At 34.5% G+C, this 18,150-nt stretch overlaps 1 non-coding gene across 1 annotated transcript; it reads right to left on the bottom strand.

The window, feature by feature from the left end:
* Positions 1-17,552: 17,552 nt before the first annotated feature.
* LOC145607694 (small nucleolar RNA R71) lies at positions 17,553-17,658 on the bottom strand. Its single transcript, XR_014105610.1, has one exon. It is a non-coding gene; the product is annotated as a small nucleolar RNA R71 (small nucleolar RNA).
* Positions 17,659-18,150: the final 492 nt, after the last annotated feature.

Genomic DNA, 18,150 nt, shown 5'->3' with positions numbered 1-18,150 from the left:
TTGACACTCCATCGCCCACACGGCACCACATAGGTCATTTAGCCAGTCTCTTGGTACATTTGAATCTAGAACTGAGGGTGCCTTTTCTTGTCATTCAGACCTGCTTTGTACATCCCTGAACACCTTCGTCTCTATGTCTATACAGGACACAATGGTAAGAGTTAAGTAGACGGCTAGGAGGCGGCGCGCTAAAAGAGTGCCCGCTAATGAAGTTATTCCTGATGAGGAATGTGAGGGTTCGGAAGAGGAGCAGGCGAGTTCTTCTCCGGATGGCACCTCTTCAACCCCTAGTGAAACAATCTCGGAAGAGGTAGACGGATGCCTCTTCCTCAAGACTTGATGAAGAGGGGTCAGGTTGTGAGGAAGTCGTAGAGAGATCCGGCTTAGAGGCATCGGGCTCTGGCCTAGAAAATATGGCGGCTGACTATCAACAGCCGGCTAAAGGAACGGATCAACCTAATCCCTTGACAACTAAAATTCTTCCTATGGACTTAGTTGTTATGCAAAGTAGCTTTAGAGCCTTTGCGGAGACGCATCCGGTAGGAGAAGGATAGAGAATAGAGGTTCCACCGCCTAAGGCAACAACTGCCTGGGGGATGATATTGATAATGCAAACAGTTGTTTCGGTTGCTATGAAGCCGTGATCAAAGCCGGCTTCCGCTTCCTCCTTCACAAAGGGATTAAGAGGATTTTATAGGGGTATGACTTGGGCATCTGCCAGCTTACCTTAAAGTCATGGATAAACATTTTAAGCTATATTGCCGCCTACGAGTTTTAGAACATAGAGCCCAGTTTTGCGGTGTTTGCTCATATGCATTATATGAGTCGTGCCCTAGGAGGGTATGGTGTGTGGTACACTCTTACGACACACCTACAATACCTGATGTCTTTAGACAAGCCATCAAAATGGTTTAACTGGAAGGAGAGGTTTTATTTGATCTTCTCTCAAACATTAGGACACAACCGGTTCCTTCGCACGTACAATCAAGTTCCGGCGCTATTCGGGAAAAAATGCGCCCTTCCTTGGATGTCATCTAGGGCTTATGAGCAGATAATAGAGCCAGATTTTTTGGAGAAAAAACTGCAACCTTGGAGGATGGGACTTAAATAATCATTCTAAAGAAAAGACACCCCATCTGGACTTTTTTAAGAATGAGGCCTTCCTCTCCGTCTGAGGGCTTAGTACCATGTTAACGCAGGGTAGACTTATTACACATCTGGCAATTTTCCGTATGTATTGATGCTTTGTTGTTTTTTGTAATCTTTTTAACCAACTGTTTCCTTTCTTATTGCAGAAGAAGAAAAGAATATGGTTCCCCCCTCAGATAACGCCTGCTAAATCAGCTACTCAACTAAGGATGGAGCATCTTCTTTAGAAAAAGGTTGCCTTGGAAGCCAAGAAAGGAGGGGTAAGCCCGCCTGCTAAACTTAGTTGTGTGATTGGTTTCAGTCTTTCTTTGATTGATTGACTTTGGAATGTTTGATACTTTAAAGCGTATGCAATGTTCCTAAGTCAATCAATCAGAGTAGTGATTTCCCAAACAAAGTACACAACCTTCCACAGTAGCCGTTTCACCAAACCAGGCGGAAAATTGCCGCTTGGCAGTTAATGGAGCAAGGAACATATTGTCCGTCTTCCTGATGGTCGTTAGACAGCTTAAAGGTCGTGTGGGTGCCTGCAATCCATTACACCTGGTTTGTCTGCCCCATTGGGGTGACTGGTACAATTTCGTTGATTAGCCTAACAGAGAACTTCAATAATTACCCGACTAATGTCACTTGACATCCGGTTTTAGGCTTAATCATTCTTTTAGACTATTTTGGTCAGACAGCTATGAATTGACCAATTTTGTCGTTCAATCTTTGTCGTCTTCATACGCTTGTAGAGCAAACAATACAGTGCCCTCCGCGACAATAACACCCGGAGGGGCGTCGCCGGACGCCTTACTCAAATATGAGCAGACGAAATTATAAAATAAGTTTGCATCCGGCCATTGGCCTCGATGTAAATTAAATATCATTTTTGCCGCTAAGTTTTTTTACTTAGCTTGCATCCGGCCTTTGGCCTCTTAAACTAAATATCTTTTTATGCACTAAGTTTGACTTAGTTTTATTCATTATAGGGACCGTCTATAGATTACACAGATGATGGTCCACCATTCCGCATGTATACATATATGCAAAGTAAGTATTCAAGGCAATTTGAAAACAAAAGGCAACTTTTTCATTGATATGCATTTTATTTACAATAATTTAAAAGGCTCCCTTATTCAAGTTGTCTACAATCCAAATTCTACGCAGCCGCCTACCATCTGGGGTTTCTAGACCGATTGGTGCCATTTCCCACTTCTTCATAGATCCTGTAGGGGCCTTCCCAATTAGGAGTTAACTTTCCTTGTTCATTGGCCCTACCGGTAGTCTCCATCTTACGTAACATAAAGTCCCAAACCTTTAAGGGTCGTTTGTGCACTCTCTTGTTGTAGGCATGAGTCATTCTCAGACGGTAAATCTCATGACGCAGGGCAGCTTTGCCCTTGCGCTTCGGTAGTGAGTCCCATGCTAGCCGCATGGCCTCCCAGTTTCCCTCTTCATCGTATAGCATGACTCGTAGAGTTAGCTTATAATGCTCGATGGGCAAGACAACTTCAGCACCGTAAACCATGAGAAATAGATTTTCACCGGTTGCCCCCTTTTCAGTTGTCCGGATGGGCCATAGGACATGAATTAACTCTTCAGCCCATAAACCACCGGCTCTTTCAATTTTCTTTTTGATACCGTCCCAGATGAGTTTGTTGAAGGATTCAACTTGGCCGTTTGCTTTGGGTCGGCCGACTGATATAAAAAAAATGTGAGATCTCTTAATCTCCCAACCATGTTTGAAGATGAGGTGTCATAAATGGAGGTCTATTATCAAATACCATAGACATAGGTACCCCAAACCGGGTGATAATGTTCTTCTAGATGAAGGAGATTACATCCTTTGTCTTGATGCCTTTGAACGCCTCTACTTCCACCAACTTTGTGAAATAATCTACAACCCCAAGAATGTAGTGCTTTTCGCCTAGTGCAGGCGTATATGGAACTAGAATGTTCATGCCCCATTTAGCAAACCAGACTTGGATGTGGGTTACCGTCAGGTCAGTAGCCGGATGATGGATTAGCTTACCAAATCATTGACACTTATCACATTTTTTAACAAACTCCATGGCATCTGACTCAAGAGTGGGCCAGAAACAATGCCGCCTGGCCATGACGGCTAAGGACCTGCCACGTGCATGAAAGGCGCAGTTTCTCGCATGCAACTCTTCGAGAACTTCCCTCCCCTTTTCAGGGGTAACGCACTTCAATAGAGGATTCAAAAACCCCGTCTTGAAGAGCTCTCCTTCTCCCATCTCGAACTTTGCAGCACGCTTCTTCAACATGTCCGACTCCGAGGGTGAATCAGGGAGAAATAATTTTGTATAAATTAATGATTATTTGTGTATGAATTTTAAAGTTTAAATTTTGAGATAGACTCTCACACATAAGGATTTAAATATGTAACAAGAAATGATTGGAGTTGATTAAGGACCGTGGAAGAGATATTCAACGTCATTGAAAGGGAAGCAATGTATTAGGCAAATACGTTGCTAATAATGTTAAAGTTCAGGGGGAATAAGGAAATTCATCTCCTCGAAAGCGTTGGAATAGAGAAGTTAAAAAAATGTTGGGGTAACTACAGCATGAGACCAACAATATTCGAGATAATGAAGAAAAAAATACAAGTAGAAAGTGTGAATTTGATCAAATTTGTAAGAGGATATGTCATTTAAATATTCATGGACATAAAAGCTTGAGTATACTTTGTAAGAGTAATAAGTTTAAAGTAAATATAAAGAAAGGAAAGTGAAATACAACCAGGAAAGGACAAGCTACAAAAATGATTTGATAAAGGTGTATTGAGGGTTTGGAGTGATTAATTTAAGCGGATTATGTCGGATAGATTGTCTAAGTCCGCAATGTTTAAAGACCGATGAAAGGGATTTCGAAGATGGAGCAACTTGCAAAGGCTTACATCAAATTCGTTGTGAGACTACATGGAGTTCCTGAGAATATCATGTGAGATAAAAATTCCTAGTTTCTTTTAAAATCCTAGAAGGAGGTATACAGGAGAACTTTGGTAATACATTGGAGACGATTACAACCTCCACCCATTGGTATAATAGCAAAATAATATTTGACAGGGGAGTTTATGCAGAAAACAAGCGTATTCAATTTCAGAAAGGATGTAACAAAGTCACCATACAAGCCAGCATTGGTATGGTAACATTTTGAGGTTGGAATAAAAGAACCATGAAATTTCACTATGTTGGGGACACATTAGTGACAGAAGCAAGAAAAGTATACATGAATGGATTTGATCTGAGTAGTGCAAGTTAAACAACAGACAAGGCACAATTGTTTTTGAAAGGGTAACCCATAAGACAATAGATGAATTTTGGTAAGAAAGAAAATTTGAGGACCTTGGTAATGTATAAAACAATTTTCATAAGTTATTGAGAAAGAACATTAGCTAAAGGTATGAGTTGCAAAGGGATCTATTGAGTTCAGCTAATTTGATCATAAAAAGCTAGACAAATCAAAGTTTTGAATATCAAAGTGCTTCATACTTTTACTTGAGGATTGGTGAAAGATAGTATAGATGGAAATTGATTATTTTAGGTATAATGAGTAAGGAATTAATAAGAACTTTGGTTCGCAACAAGGAATGCATATAGAGAAGTGCTATGACCTTACCAAGGATGAAATGAGAAAAAATCAACATAATTCTAAAGTTGAGTTAAGTGGAGTTACGGGGGCGTAACTCGTTTTCTTTAAGGGGGTAGAGTGCGATAGAATTACGCGCTTTTTCCTTAATTTTTGTATTTTGAAGTTCTTTTTCGTCAATTTTACACTAATTTAGTTGGTAAGTTTGATTATTTTACACACTAAGATGCGTATGTTTATTACCAAAGTTGATTCTTACACTAATGCTAGTGTGAGTTTGTTAGATAGTCTAATAGTTTACACATTATTTTTTGTGATCTTGTTAGTAAAGTTGTTATCTTACACATTATTTTGTGTAAGTAGGTCAGCAAGTTGGTTACTTTAAACAGTAGTTTGTGTGTGAATGAATAGATGAGGTAGAAAGGAAGCATCACAAAAGTACAACTAAAAGTATTAAGAAAAGTTTTTGAGATTTTAACTATTTATTTTCCTTTTAACGAGTTTTAAAGTTTTCGTACCTAAGTTTCGAGGAAGAAACTTCTTTTAAGGGGGGTAGACTGTAATACCCCGTATTTTTATGTATTTTTATAAAGTATTTAAGTATTAATAAAATGTATTGTCAAGGGCTCAAGTATTTTAATTAAATATTTTAAAGGGTTAAAGTATTTTAAAAATAATTATAAAAGTAAAATATGTTTTGGGCCAAATGTTTATTAATTATTGGGCAATGTAAATTATTCCCACATACTCTTATTGGAATAACCCATTCCAAAACCCATAAATTAAGCCCTATTCCATAACTCAAGCCCACATTTTATAAGCCCAAATTTAACCCTACACTCTCTACTCTATAAATACCCCATGAATCCCCAAAAATTTTCCACACAAAAAGGTTAATCTTATTTTCTCTCTCCTTTGTTTTATTAATTTGTGTAATTATAATTATTGATTAATGAATTTTGATTTTATTGTTTGAAATTAATTTAATTATTATCGAATTGTTTTTTTATGATTAAACTTTATAATTTCATATTTTATAAATGTCATAATTTTAAGATTTTGTAAATTTTATAACCTAGGGTTTTTAATTATTGAAAATCATGATTTTAGGGTTTTTATAAACAATTGATTTAGAGCTTTTATAGTAATGATGTTCTGAAATTTTGGTGATTATAACGACTGATTAGTTTAACTTTATTCCAGATTATTTTGAACACATAAATTCATGTTTTAAAAATTAGATTTCTGTTTGTTAATATTAATCCCATTTTAATCCCGATCAGGATCTAAACTCATCCGATTTTGATTAAAAAGTAGTGTTTTCCATGTGGAAATAACGTTTTAACAAAGATTGACTACCTTTGGTAGTGAGCACCACCTTCTCGTTGCCAAATTCAGCCTTTAAATATAATTATCGGGCAGTTTTTGATTTTTAACGAAGTATTTTTTACGCTTTAAATTTTATCCTTGAGTTAAAAAGGGGTAAGAGATAATTTAATGTTTCTATGGATAATTTAATTATAGAGATGTATTTTGATGAAGCTTTAAAGGGTTTTTGATTAGTTTTAAATGCTGAAATTTTATTTAAAGTAGTATAATTGTTATTTTAATAAAAGGGTGTGATTACCCATTAAAAATAAGTTTAACTAGAGGTTTTTAAATAATTTTAAGATTATTATAAGTAGTCTAAATTAAATTTAAGTTACTGGAAATTGTGTATACAAGAAGAATTAATATAGTATTATTGTCCCTTTATGTAGGAGACTTTATCCGGGAATTGTTGTAGTGTATTCGGCTACTTTAGGGGCTTATTTGAGCTACCTTTACTTACTGACCATATTTTGATGATGTAGTATCATGTTAGGCTTGATTTAAAATAATCCCAAGTAGTATGATGCTAAGATTATGATTGGAAATTGTGGATTATTGATATTGGTAATTAAATTAGAAACATGATTTATTTGTGATGGATTACAGAATGAATAATTATATTTTGGCATGTTTGTATGAACCACACTTTTATTTATGGCATGTTGGAATGCATATCTAATTAAACTACATGTTTAATTTGGCTTTAAATATTGAAAAGGAATTTTATTATGGTTCATATAATTTTTATTGATGCTTTAAGCTTGAGGAAAGGAGCTATATACGTGTCTATGTACACGAGGAATAAATTATATTTTGGTGCCTTAGTGCACTTAAGGTGTTTCTAACACCGAGGGATAGGATTTGTTGTGCTTTATGCGTTTAAGGTGTCTTTGACACTGAGGTAGAATTAAAAAGGGTTCGACATTAAATATTATATGGTCACTATTTATTTAAGGATTAAATTGGTATATTTGGTTGATTGAATAATTATTGCTGATTGAATGATTATGGTTTGAGAGTCATCACAAGGTTTAATAATCGGTAAATAACGTAAAGTGAAAGAGATTACGAACCAAAACTCTTGGAACGTATACATCTTGAGTATGAACATTTAAGGGGAGTTACGGGGTTTTCTATTTAACCATAACTTCTAATGGAGTACAGGACGCTGTACATTCCTTTTTATTATTATTATGCGCTGGAATTCCGTCACCTATGTCTGGTTTTGTGCTGGCACGGTTAGCTCCCGTGTCAGTTAACCTCAATTTATTTTGGGGAGGTAGAGTTGGAAACCCGTTCGATATGTGATCAACGCTAAATAAATTATTTTGTTGTCTAGTTGAAAAGTCATTTTGAATGTTAGTTGTGTGTGCTTGTAAACAGGTGCAATGAGGTAAGTGTGTGTTGATAGGTGAAAGTATGTTAGTGTGTTTAAATAAGCTAATGTACTCAGCTTTGCTGATTGTGTGTGTTTGTGTGCTTGTTGTCCTTGTTTTTACTTTGGCCCTACGATGACCCATTTTCTAATGGCGAGTAGTGGAGACAAGTAGAGATGAGGTTTTCAGGTGATGAAGCATATTCATGAATGGGCATGAGTGAAGAGCGAATCATGGTAGTTTCTATAAGTATATGATGTGTTTAATGCTTTAATTATTTATGATATTATTATCATGCATGACTAACGCAAAAGTTTTAAAGTTGGTTTGGTTTTAATAAGGGCCTACAATGCTTCCAAGTTGTAGGATGGTTTTATTTTACTTCGTTTGACTTTGGTTTTGACTTTACTTTCGTTGGTTAACTTTTCAAGTTAACTTGTTTTGAATGGTTATGAAATTAGTCTTCCGCTGTGTGTCTTTGATGGTTGCCTTAGCCGTTTTCACGGAGGAGGTAATATCTTAGATATTCTTATTTAAATTTTTAAACGGGGCAAAACAGGTATTTTAAAAGAAAGGAATTTCTAGGGTGTTACAAAGTGGTATATGGGATCTTTGGTTGAGATTTTATTAGCACTAAAGCCAAAAATGTATTTTAAAGTGTTTTGTTTTAAAACTTGGCCAAGTGCTTATTTAATTAAACGGTGTTAAATTAAATTGTTTTGAATTTTATTTTTGTTTTTATTTTAGGAATGAACAAATTTTTTTATGAAGAAAAAACGTGCAATTTTTTTTTATGAAGAACATCTGAATATTTTTTTTAAGAAAGCCGAAAATATTTCGGTCTTTTTCAAAGCTTATTTTTGAATTTCTTTAAAAAAAAAAAAGGAGTCAAAAATATTTTTAGTTTGTTCATGGTTCAGGAAAGCAAGGATTGAGGTAAGAAATATGTGTTAAAAGCTTTTATAAGCATGTTAGTGAGCTTGGGTAGGAGAAGAAAGGGCATATAGGCTAGAATTTAATTTCTTTCCTATGTGCATATATATATTTTTTTCAGAAGTGTTCAAGCATATTGTATGACTAAATGTTTATTGATGACAACATGCAATATGTGAACCATTATATGTGAGCTATCAAGATTGTTTGATTGAACACCGAACTTAATTTTCTACAAGAATTGTATTATATGGTTATGGGAAGGGTTTGCTATTGGTAGTTAATCCGTTTTCTTGTAGGATCCCTAAACCTTTACCCTGTGAGTTTCTATGATGAGAATTTTGAGGAATGTTAAGGATTTTGAGAGTTCAATTGCTTTTGTTAGGATTGTTCGCTTCAATGGTCTTATTTGAGATATATTTTAGAAGAAATTTTTTATTTACATCCTCACATGAATGTGAGTATTGTTTTTGGGATAATTTGTTGTTAAGATACGTTGTCTAAATATTAAAAATGAGTAATTTGAGTTTTGTACACTTGTGTATGGAGACACCAAGTTATAAGGATAAAGAGATTGATTTTAATGCATATGGTTAAGGAGCTTAAGGATGAAATCTTTTGGGATATTATCTATTCTGAGGAATAAGTTTTGTCTTTGAGTATGAGTTTGAATTGTAATCAAAATTGAACAAGAGCCCAAGAGAGGTGAGCATAGGAATTGATTAGAGATGAGTAATGATGAAAGTTATTATATGAGTTGAGGGATACTTAATGCGGACCAATTGAAGTTTGACATTTAAGCTTAGTGATTTATCATTTCTTATGATTAATGTTATTTAATTTGGGATGGAGAATTGAGCATATATATTTTAATATATGGTTGGAGTTTTGAGAAGTTATGATCTTGTTAGAATATTGAGGACTCTTGTTATGTTGGACCTTAAATACATTGCCACATGTTTAACCTTGAAGAAAATATTGACATATGTTATTTAGGAGTTATGAGTATTTATTCTTTAAATTGGGATATGAGGACAATTATTTTACTTCAAGGAGTCATTATGGGTAGCAATGCAATCATTTTGGAGAAAATTCTTGAATTTATTCACCTAATCTTTTAGAGTTGTTCAACAATCTTATGATTTCTATTGTTTTCTATGTGCTACTCATTTCTTTCGTCCCTTTGTGGGTAGCTGTTAATGGGGATATTATTTTTTTAAAATTTTTTTTTTATTGTTTGTTTAACTATATGAACTTTGGTTGTTTATCAATCAAGATTTAATGTATTCGAATTATTGGGAATGAGGACATAAAAATTTTACCTCAAACCTTAATTCGAATTAAATGATAATTGATTCATGATTGAGTTTAGTGGTTGGTGTTAGTTGATTAGAATAAGAGGAAGCTAAGTGTTTCAACCCATACTATATAGCAACCAGTTTTATCATCAAGAAAGTATGGTAACAAGAAGCAATTTTAGTAATGGAATTATTTGAACAAGGAAGTAAGGCAAGCTTGGCAGATTGCCAAGGAGGCAAGGACGATATAACCACCAACAATCCTATAGTGGGAAAAAGGTGAAACAAGATGGTGTTAAGAAGTGAAAGTTATATATATATACCGAAGGGAGATCAATTCCCGAAGTTTTGACGGTTGAGTCAAAGAGTTATACAAGTTGTTAAAAAACAATTTGTGTCTTGAGAATTTGAGAGTGAATAAAAGTTTGTATGGTAAGTACTGGAGAGTGTTAATTTTTACCATGTCAGTGGGAACCAACAAGTTATGAATACATCCGACCTTATTTGGAGATGTTTGCAATAACAAACCCGAAATAAGTTGTACCAGTTTTTCATGCAGATAGAAAGAAAAGATAGTGAGGTTTAATTAAGTGGAAATGAAAAGATTTCTTGGTTTCGAGAAGTACTCCAAGTTGTTAAGATCTCCCGGTATTCAAGGAAATGATATTGCTTTAAACTTAAAGGAATGAGTTGAAGGAAGGCGAACTATGAGTTTAAGGGTGGTTTTCAAGACATAAAGTCTTTGGGAGTTTGATTGAATTGAATTATAAATAATCAATTCATATATTAGCTAAAAGAAAGATGAGATAAAAAATAAAAATAAGGAATCAAATCAAGAAAGTAGGTAGGCCAAAGTTAAACAAAATGACTACAGAGCTTTAAAGGAATATTTTGGAAATGATAAAAAGTTTGAAGGCGGCTTGAGTAACTCTTGAAACTGAAGGAAATTTGAATTATGAAGACGCTTTATACTTGGAAGTGTCGAGAATATTAAACTATGGATGTCAAAATGTCATAAAGGAGAAAGTGTTTATGACAAGATTTACGAATTTGATTGAGATGTGTTAATATAACTTAAGTAAGGATTGTATATGAGGTGATTGAAGTGGAGATTATTTAGGGGTCACGAGATTTATTCAAGGGATGCTAGAAGAAAGATTATGGATTTTATTGGAGGAAAGATGTAAGCATGGGAAATATAAGCAAGGATATAAAGATTAAGTGAAGTTGGAGGTATTATATGGACATATTTTCGTGTGGAGAAAGGGTTAATGTTGCATTGCTTAAAGGGGGTTGAAAGATACTATTGTAAGTCGTTGAAAGAAGGTTACATCACCCTGGAGAGCGCATGTAATTGTTAAAGAAAGGGATGGAAGTGTCTGTAAAGTGCCTATGGGGGATTGATCAATGTGACAAAGAAGTATAATTATCCTTTGATTTAAAGCAATGATTTGTTTGATCAAATGAAAGGAGAAAATATAATTTTGAGATTAGACTTGAGGATAGAACTAGTAAGTAAAAATATTCGAAAGAAGATATTTCGAATTTGGCGCTTATGACAAGGTTGGGACGATTCGAGTTTTCATTTTTGCCTTTTGGGATAATGAATCACCTATAATTTCCATGGACTTATGGAATTCAATATTTTCATTGAAGGTATTTTGGTGAATTTTAAGAATGGGAAGAAAAGGACGATGTAAACATCTGTAATAAAACGTGTTGATGCTCAGAGAGAAGCAAATGCGCGCAAGTTTTTCCCGAGTGTGAGTTGTGATTGAGAAAGGACCATTTTAGAAAACTTTGCGATAAGAGGAAATTTTGATCTTACAGGGATAGAAGCTGTGAATTATGGACTCCGTGATAAAACAATTGTTGTTGAGGTTTAAGTTGGACAACGGTGTGGAAGATTTTGATAGATTCGAAAGGATTATTAACAAGTGAATGCCCTGGCGAAGAATAATTGGAAATTCATGGGAAGTATTAAGTGAGAAATAATTTTGTATAAATTAATGATTATTTGTGAATGAATTTTAAAGTTTAAAGTTTGAGATAGACTCTCACACATAAGGATTTAAATATGTAACAAGAAATGATAGGAGTTGAAAAAGGACCGTGGAGGAGACATTCAATGTCATTGAAAGGGAAGCAATGTATTGGGCAAATATGTTGCTAATAATGTTAAATTTAAGGGGGAATAAGGAAATTAATCTCCTCAAAAGTGTTGGAAAAGAAAAGTTAAAAAATTGTTTGGGTAACTATAGCATGAGACCAACAATATTCGAGAAAATGAAGAAAAAAAAAATCAAGTAGAAAGTGTGAATTTCATCGAATTTGTAAGAGGATATGTCATTTAAATACTCATGGAGATAAAAGCTTGAGTATATTTTGTAAGAGTAAGAAGTTTAAAGGAAATGTAACGGAAGGAAAGTGAAATACAACCAGGAAAGGACAAGCTGCAAAAATGATTTGATAAAGGTGTATTGAGGTTTAGAGTGATTAATTTAATCGGATTGTGGTGGATAGATTGTCTAAGTCCGCAATGTTTAAAAATCGATGAAGGAGACTTCGAAGATGGAGCAACTTGCAAAGGCTTACATCAAACTCGTTGTGAGACTACATGGAGTTCCTGAAAATATCATGTTAGATAAAAATTCCTAGTTTCTTTCAAAATCCTAGAAGGTGGTATACATGAGAACTTTGGTAATACATTGGAGACGATTACAACCTCCACCCATTGGTATAATAGCGAAATAATTTTTCACAAGGGAATTTTTGCAGAAAACATGCGTATTTAATTTCAGAAAGGATGTAACAAAGTCACCATACAAGCCATCATTAGTATGGCAACATTTGGAGGTTGAAAAAAAGAACCATGAAAGTTCACTATGTTGGGGAACATTAGTGACCGAAGCAAGAAAAGTATACATGAATGGATTTGATCTGAGTAGTGCAAGTTAAACAACGGACAAGGCACAAGTGTTATTGAAAGTGTAACCCATAAGACAAAAGATGAATTTTGGTAAGAAAGAAAATTTGAGCCATAGTATATAGAATTATATATGAATTTGCATAGAATTGGTAAAGTGGCAAATAACTTGGCATATTATAGGACCTTGGTAAAGTATAAGACAATTTTCATAAGTCATTGTGAAAGAACATTAACTAAAGGTATGAGTTGCAAAGGGAGCTATTTAGTTCATCCAATTTGATCATGAAAAATCTAGACAAATCAAATTTTCAAATATCAAAGTGCTTCATACTTTTACTAGAGGATGGGTGAAAGATAGTATAGATGGAAATTTATTATTTTTGGTATAATGAGTAAGGAATTAATAAGAATTTTGGTTCGCAACAAGGAATGCATACAGAGAAGTGTTATGACCTTACCAAGGATGGAATGAAGAAAAATCAACATAATTCTAAAGTGGAGTTAAGTGGAGTTACGGGGGCGTAACTCGTTTTCTTTAAGGGGGGTAGAGTGAGATAGAATTATGCGCTTTTTCCTTAATTTTGGCATTTTAAAGTGCATTTTCGTCAGTTTTACACTGATTTAGTTGATAAGTTTGATTATTTTACACACTAAGATGTGTAAGTTTATTACCAAAGTTGATTCTTACACTAATGGTAGTGTGAGTTTGTTAGATAATCTAATAGTTTACACATTATTTTGTGTAATCTTGTTAGTAAAGTTGTTATATTACATATTATTTTATGTAAGTAGGTCAGCAAGTTGGATACTTTACACACTAGTTTGTGTGTGAATGAATAGATGAGGTAGAAAGGAAGTATCACAAAAGTACAGCAACTAATAGTATTAAGAAAAGTTTTTGAGATTTTAAGTATTTATTTTCCTTTAAACGAGTTTTTAAGGTTTTTGTACCTAAGTTTTGAGGACGAAACTTCTTTTATGTGGGGTAGACTGTAATACCTCATATTTTTTATGTATTTTTATAAAGTATTTAAGTATTAATAAAATGTATTGTCAATGGCTGAAGTATTTTAATTAAGTATTTTAAAGGGTTAAAGTATTTTAAATATAAAGTTTTATAAAAGTAAATTATGTTTTAGGCCAAATGTTTATTAATTATTGGGAAATGTAAATTATTCTAATATACTCTGATTGGAATAACCCATTCCAAAACCCATACCTTAAGCCCTATCCCATAACTCAAGCCCACATTTTTATAAGCCCAAATTTAACCCTACACTCTCTACTCTATAAATACCCCATGAATCCCCAATAATTTCCCACACAAAAAGGTTACTCTTATTTTCTCTCTCCTTTGTTTTATTAATTTGTGTAGCTATAATTATTGATTTATGGGTTTTGATTTTTTTGTTTGAAATTAATTTATTTAGTATCAAATTGTATTTTGATGATTAAACTTTATAATTTCATATTTTATAAATGTCATAATATTCAGATTTTGTAAATTTTATAACCTAGGGTTTTTAATTATTGAAAATCATGATTTTAGGGTTTTTATGAACAATTGATTTAGAGCTTTTATAGTAATGATGTTTTGAAATTTTGGTGATTAGAACTACCGATTAGTTTAACTTAATTCCAGATTATTTTGAACACGTAAATTCATATTTTAATAATTAGATTTCCGTCGTTAATAATAATCCCATTTTAATGCCGATCAGGTTCTAAACTCATCCGATTTTGATAAACTAGTAGTGTTTTCCATGCGAAACAACGTTTTAAGAAAGACTCACTATAATTTTCTGGCAGTTTTTTATTTTTAATGAAGTTTTTTTTTGTGCTTTAAATTTTATCCTTGGGTTTAAAAGGGGTAAGAGATAAATTAATGTGTCTATGGATAATTTAATTATAAAGATGTATTTTGATGATGTTTTAAAGGGTTTTTGATTAGTTTAAAATGCTGGAATTTTATTTAAATTAGTATAATTGTGATTTTAATTAAAGAGTGTGATTACCCATTAAAAATAAGTTTAATTAGAGGTTTTTAAATAATTTTAAGATTATTATAAGTAGTCTAAAGTAAATTGAAGTTACTGGAAATTGTGTATACAAGGAGAATTAATATAGTATTATTGTCCATTTATGTAGGGGACTTTATTCGGGAATTGTTGTGGGTAATCGGCTACTTTAAGGGCTTATTTGAGGTACGTTTGCGTACTTAGCATATTTTTGTGATGGAGTATCATGCTAGACTTGATTTAAATTAATCCCAAGTAGTATGATGCTAAGATTATGATTGGAAATTGAGGATTATTGATATTGGTGATTAAATTAGAAAGCATGATTTATTTGTGATGGATTATAGAATAGAAATTTATATTTTGGCCTGTTTCTATGAACCACACTTTTATTTATGGCATGTTGGAATTCATATCTAATTAAACTACACGTTTAATTTGGCTTGGAATATTGAAAAGAAATTTTATTATGGTTCATTTATTTTTTATTGATGCTTTAAGCATGAGAAAATGAGCTATATACGTGTCTATGTACACGAGGAATAAATTATATTTTGGTACCATAGTGCATTTAAGGTGTTTCTAACACCGAGGGATAGGATTTGTGACGCTTTATGCGTTTAAGGTGTCTTTGACACTAAGGTAGAATTAAAAAGGATTCGACATTAAATATTATGTGGTCACTAATTATTCAAGAATTAGATTGGTATATTTAGTCGATGAGTGTCATTTATGGCACTCATTTGGCTTCTTTTAGGATGATTTTCATGCTCATTTATAGCTCTTTTCTTTAGTTTTCCTTAGTTTTGTTCTTTATTTCTTTAGTTTGTGCTTTCCTTAGTTAGTTTTCTATCTTTGTGCATTTCTTTGTTTATTTGGTCTTTTTCTCTTTTATTTGCTTGTTTTCAAGTATTTTTAGGTTATGATCGTGCTCCAAGGATTCTCGAGCCTTCCTCTCATATTTCTCATCATCTTGGATGCCTTTTGCTTGTCATTTGGAACTCAAGTTTGAAGGAATGCAAGGAGCAAGTTTATGAGATCGGTGCATGCATGCGGTGGGGGCATCATCTTTTGCATGAACCCACCACAAGAGCCATTACAAGACTGCGTACCTTAGTGTTCATCATCATCACCAAGACGAGCGCACAAAGGATGAGCTAGGACGAAGAAGAGGGAGCTCCCCTGCTGCCAGGTGCGGGCGCGCACGAGGGTGGTGCGGCCGCGCACCTGGGTGGCGCGGGCGCTCCTGCAAGGGCCCCTTTTCCATACCAATTTTCTCGCGGCCGTGCCTCTCCCTTTTTGCGACCGCATATTCTGGGGTTTCTTTTGGACGATCTTACTAACCTTTCTCTTGTTAGTTTTACTATACATAGTTTTTCCTTCTACTTTTAGAGAAAGAAGGATTAGAATAGAATTAGAATTAGTTTTAGATCAAATTAGAGAGATTTATAGAGAGAGAAACTCTAGGTTTTAGTGAGAGAATTTCATTGTGCATCGTTGATGATTGAAGATTTATCCAATTCCTTTGATCTTTGATCAAGTTTGTAGGGAACCATTTTCTTTAATTCAATCTTTAGTTTGATCTTTAATTTGATTTCAATTGTTTTTTTGAATGTTGAAGTGTGATTGATTTGTGATTTGATTTTATTTTGTTTAATTTGATCATGATGAATTTGTTGTTTAGCTTTGTTTTGATCTTGATTTCTATGGATTGTGAGTAGTTTGATTGCTAGGGTAATGGTGAAGCATATATATCAGTGATGGATTGATGTTAATTTGGGGAAATTGATGGAGTTGATGATGTGATTAAATTGGTTAATTGATTATGTGCATGTGTGTGTTTGATTTAGGCTTGATCACCCTAGTTATTCACACTAAATTGCATTGTAGGTTCACATGGATACGGACCATTAATTTGTGGCTTGCGTTGAACGATTGAGGTGTCTTGTGACGATCCTAGCTAGAGTTTATCGTAGTTGACGCTAGTTAGACCTCTAGGAAAATAGCTTGATATGCTCTTTTGGTTGCATGATTGGTTTTCCCTCGCATCACTCGACTTAGTCAACTCTTTTCCAATTAGCGGAATCCGTTACAAGTATATGTGGATCCCGAGCCCTAGTGTTTATTACATTTGTCCCAACCTAGCTTGTTTAGTTGTTTAGCATTCACACCCTTACCAAACCTTTCCGGAATAGCTTGACTTGACAATATAAGATCGCCCTCCATTCCTCACTGGTTCTACCCTCTACTTACCATTATACTTGTATAAGGGTGTGTTGAGAGATTACAATTTTTGTTTGGCCTAGGGTAGGGTTAGTTTCAACGACCTAGTTCTGACCCTTGTCAAAATGGCGCCGTTGGCGGGGAATGGCGTTGTAATTGTATATTGTTGTTGAGTCTATTCCACCTTATTCAAAAACACAAAAATACTTTCCTTTAGGCTACATTTGTAGACGTGCTAAAATAATTTCGTTTGAGATTGTGTGTGCAAGAGAACATGGGAGAAGCGCAAAGGATCACATTTAAAGGGTTGGGCACACCAGGTGCTTACAAGTATGAGAGCGGGATTGCTCCTTTATTGATTCCGGATGGTGCTTTTGAAATCAAGCCGGCAATGATCACTTTGATCGAAAGGAAACAATATGGTCGTACAGCAAGTGAGAGCCCTCTCAACCATCTCAAAGATTTCGAGAAGTATTGCAATACAATTATGGAAGGCGGAGTTGCGCAAGAGTATATAAGGCTCAAGTTGTTTCCCTTTTCTCTCATAGGGAGAGCCTTAGAGTGGTTGGACAAAGAGGTAAAGCCAAGGTCCCCAAGGATATGGGATGAATTTACCAAGGATTTCTTTCCCGTTCCTACCCACAAAAGAAGACAGAGGAGACTAGAGCCTTAATCCAAAGTTTCAATTAATTTCCTAAAGAGAACCTATATGAAGCATGGGAGAGGTACAAGGATTACCAAAGGGAATGCCCTCACCACGGAATTCCAACCTATCAAGTCATACAAATTTTCTATGGTGGTTTGAGCTCTCAAGGTAGATCGAGCCTGGATGCCGGAGCCGGAGGGCCGATTATGAACAAGGTGGAAGAAGAGGTTGTGGATGTCATAGATGATGTAGTAACGAACTACATGAATTGGCATGATGTAGAGATGGAATCGACAAGCACAAGTGGCTCAATCAATCAATCTAATGTCGTCAACAATTCATCCACATTGGTCTCGGAGTAAGGAAAGGAGGTGATTTCTCTCAAGACCAAGCTTGAGAGTCCTTCACAAGCTTCTTGTCTTCCCTCCCCCCCCCCCATTTTAAGGGGAGAGGAACATCTTTCTACTATAATCCTCTTTTTGCTTCTTGTTGCACGATAAGAGAATGCTTGGTTTGTGATTTATGTGGAAAGAATGATCATGATGCTTCTTATTTCTCCAATGTTACTTGTGATGGATATGAGAATGTGCATGTGAATTGTGTTGATAAT

This window comes from Chenopodium album, chromosome 2 (genome assembly GCF_948465745.1).
Source record: "Chenopodium album chromosome 2, dcCheAlbu1.1, whole genome shotgun sequence".
Classification (NCBI taxonomy): Eukaryota; Viridiplantae; Streptophyta; class Magnoliopsida; order Caryophyllales; family Amaranthaceae; genus Chenopodium; species Chenopodium album.
The sequence above is the reverse complement of the archived record's forward strand: the minus strand, read 5'-3'. Positions and strand labels throughout refer to the sequence as shown.